The 3,729-nt window shown below is 45.9% G+C and overlaps 1 pseudogene; it reads left to right on the top strand.

Annotated features, from left to right (window-relative positions):
• The first annotated feature begins 482 nt into the window (after positions 1 to 482).
• Positions 483 to 2,393, top strand: LOC136535056 (small ribosomal subunit protein eS6-like; annotated as a pseudogene).
• The last annotated feature ends 1,336 nt before the right edge of the window (positions 2,394 to 3,729 follow it).

The following is a 3,729-nucleotide window of genomic DNA, read 5'->3' as shown; positions in this document are numbered from 1 at the left end:
AGATATTTAGCTGTACAGTCTAACCGTCGGTCGGGATAGATAAGAAAAGAGAACGAACCTTTGGTCGGTATAGGACGGTGCCTCTGGCACGCTCTGAAAAATTAAAAAGGCCCGTTCATGGGAAAATAAAGATGGGCCTTCACGCCAGCAGCCCAACTCAACACCTAACTCCCTCAACCCTAACTCCCATGTCCAACTCCCCTCTCTCTCCCAATCTTCCAAAGCCGCCGCCCTACTCTTCTCTCAGTCTCTTCTCTCGCCTCCTCGCCACGCCGCCGCCTCCTCCGCACGCCCCGCCCTCTCACCAGCGCGCCACCACCTCCTCCTCCACTGCCCTACCCTGTCCTCCTGGCTGCGGCGTCCTAGCACGCGACCCCCACTCCACGCCGGCGCAGCCCAACCCCTACTCGTCTCCCTCCTCTGCCCTCTCGTCCAAAACCCTAGCCCTCGCGCCGCCGCTGCCGCCGCCGCCGCTGCGCCGCCACCCCCTGGCGCCCGAGCTCCTCGCCTCCCGCGAGCTCGCGCCGCAACGCCACCATGAAGGTAAGCTACTCCTCCTCATGGTACCTGTGCTAGGTGGTGTGTGTGGGAATGTAGCGTCTCATCTGTGCGCTCTGTGTTGATTCCAGTTCAACATCGCGAACCCGACCTCTGGGTGCCAGAAGAAGCTGGAAATCGATGACGACCAGAAGCTGTGAGTGTTTCACGTCCTCCATTTGCTCTGTATTTTTTCGTTTCTCTTAGATCCGTGGGAGTATGTTTTGCACTTTTGCTTCGAGCCCTGTTGTAGCTGTTGGTGAGGCGATTGAGTATTTGAGTGCTAGTACTTTTGTTCTATGTAGTTTTCCCAACTGTTCCCTTGTCTCGTTAGCAGTCTTACTGCTTAGATTCATTTAGTTAGGTTGCTTGCTGTTGCCCACTGGAGCATCTGATAGTGTATTCATATATGTTAACCTTATTATCCGGTTATAATGTAATGGCTTTTAGGCAATAGTACTTCAAGGACATGTTTAGCATACTTTCTGAGGTATTGAATGTTTAGAAATGTGCCATTCCCATTTTGTTGGTGTTTGAATGATCATTACTGGTGAACTTTCGTTCTTAATGATTAAAATTAGGACAGTGACATCTTGATTTGCGGTTATGGATGCTTAAATTTAGTTAAAATGCGTCTATTGTTGAATTTAGGAGCAGGCAATAATCCTTTGACTGCTCTTTTAAATTGTGCTGAGAATTGAGATTTCATATAGGGGTAGTGAGCAACTGGGCCTAATAGTTTTAATTCTTCAAATTATACTAACTAGATTCAAAATGGTGGCAGATCATTCTGTTTTTTTTGAACTGAAACAGATCATTCTATTATATTTTATTATTTTGAAAGTGCAACTTGTTTACTATCTACCTTTTGAATTTACTGAAAAACTGTCTTAATGTATTCCCTCTGTCCCGAAAAGAATGCAAGTCTAGCATACTACCGAGTTAAACCATTATGAATTTGACCAGGTTTATCAATATTTATGATACCAAATAAATGTCGTTAGATTTGAGATGAGATATATTTTTGTAGTATGCCTATTTTGTGATACAAATATTGGTACTCTTTTCTATAAATTTCTTTGCACTTTAGAAAGTTTGACTAGAGAGAGAGATAGAATTGCATCCTTTTCTGGACAGAGGTAGCATATCAAGTAAACAGATGCTATTCCTTCCTGCTCTGTTTTGCTTTGTTTTCTGATAAACCTTTCTATCAACTACAGGCGTGCCTTTTATAACTGAAGGATCTCCCAGGAGGTCAGTGGTGATGCTCTGGGCGAGGTAAATTTTCTGATTACTTATTTCTTGATCCATGACCCTTTGGCTGATTTCATACTTAAATATAGGTGTCATATGTTTCTTTGTTTGCAGGAGTTCAAGGGTTATGTCTTCAAGATCATGGGTGGATGTGACAAGCAAGGCTTCCCAATGAAGCAAGGAGTTCTGACTTCTGGTCGTGTTCGCCTTCCGCTCCACAGGGGTATACAGACTTCCTATCTCCATTGTACTCTCAACACCCCACTTTTACTGTGGTTCTTACCTGAACATTCGATATGAATTCTATAGGTACTCCCTGCTTCCGTGGTTATGGCAGGCGTAATGGTGAGCGCAGGAGGAAGTCTGTCCGTGGTTGTATTGTGAGCCAAGACCTTTTTGTTATCAACTTGGTGATTGTTAAGAAGGGTGAGAACGATCCGCCTGGTTTGACTGACACTGAGAAGCCAAGGATGAGGGGTCCCAAGAGGACCTCCAAGGTCAGGAAGTTCTTCCTAACCTCTGCCCCACCGCATTTGAGATTCACAAAAACATGGCTTTGTTTTCTAGTTCATATTGCATTTCAGCCATCCTACAAGGCCTAGGCAGCGTACCTGATGGAATCGACAAGTTAAAAGGGCTCATCGAAGCTGTGTTTTGTTTTGAACCTATTAGAGATAAGACTTTGAGCTCACTGTTAGTGAAATTTGAGCAGTGAGCTTTAGGTGTTAGTGAGCTAAGCTTTTGGTTACAAGTGGTGGATGTACGACTTTTGGTCACATGAGGTAGATGTAGGGATGTTGATGGCTTGCTCATGCACAAACTTCATGTTTGCGAGCTTCTAATCTATTTTGTACTTATGAACTTAAATCTGACCGACCTTACATTGGGCTACTCATATGAATGAATCAGTTATGATTAATATATCTTGTAATGAATGCGTGTGCATTGATAATAGATTATTTCTAGGTTATTATGTATTGCTGATTAGCAACATATATATTGTCTCTATGTGAATGATTCGCGTTGGACTGTTAGTTGCTAAAAGTATTTATAGCTTCAAACTATGTGTCGGTATATGTAGCCCCTAAGGCGTCAGACTGTCGGTCGCTAAAAACTTGTCGGTCGGCGTAGGCTACACCGACGCCACTTTCAGCGGCTGTAAGTATGTGTCGCTATATCTACCTATACCGACTGACGGAGCGTCACTAGTCTGGGGCTGTGGTGTAGTGGATAAATCTACGCCGTAGGGTAAGTGAGCTGGTCTGGAAGACGGCGGTGGCATGCCTGTAGGGCCGACTCTGTAGGTTGTGTACCCTCAGTCGGCTGACTCGGCAGAGGTGCACCTAAAAGCTGTGAGGGCCCGGCCTCATCGGGGAACCAAGAAGGAGTGTAGTGGGTGCAAAAGGTCGTGAACCTGCTAGTACCCATCGTGTAGTCACTGCACGAAGCACGTCCACCTACCAAAAATTTGTAAGGGCACATCGAGCCTCAACTTTTCCTGTTGTTCCATTCCAGCAGAGCATAGCAGAACAGCTGAGAGCGACGCTAGGTGAACCGAGAACGGTGTGGATGATTGGCCCTGTGGTGACGATTTTTTTTAAATAATATTTTTTAATAATTAACTACAAACCTGGAAGCTGTTGTAGAACGCCCTCTGTCGACGTTTGAAGGGCCGACAGGACGGTTCGGCTTTGGGAAGGCCCAGAGGTCTGTCGTCCCTCCACAGGCCGACAAGCCTAGCCAGGCATCGGGCGTATTGATCAAGATTCCGCCGAAATCCAGTCAAGCAGATGACGATCGACCACATGCGGAGCACAGAGCGCAGATCCAATCAAGCGAATATCAACCTTGGCTCGCAAGTGTCCTTGCGCCCTCAGTTTTGTTACAAGCACACGTCCGACAAGGGCGGCCGTCGATCAATCTACACTACGTACAAAA

Source organism: Miscanthus floridulus, unplaced genomic scaffold, assembly GCF_019320115.1.
Source record: "Miscanthus floridulus cultivar M001 unplaced genomic scaffold, ASM1932011v1 os_2496_1, whole genome shotgun sequence".
NCBI classification, from domain to species: Eukaryota; Viridiplantae; Streptophyta; class Magnoliopsida; order Poales; family Poaceae; genus Miscanthus; species Miscanthus floridulus.
This window is presented reverse-complemented; position numbering and strand designations above follow the sequence as displayed.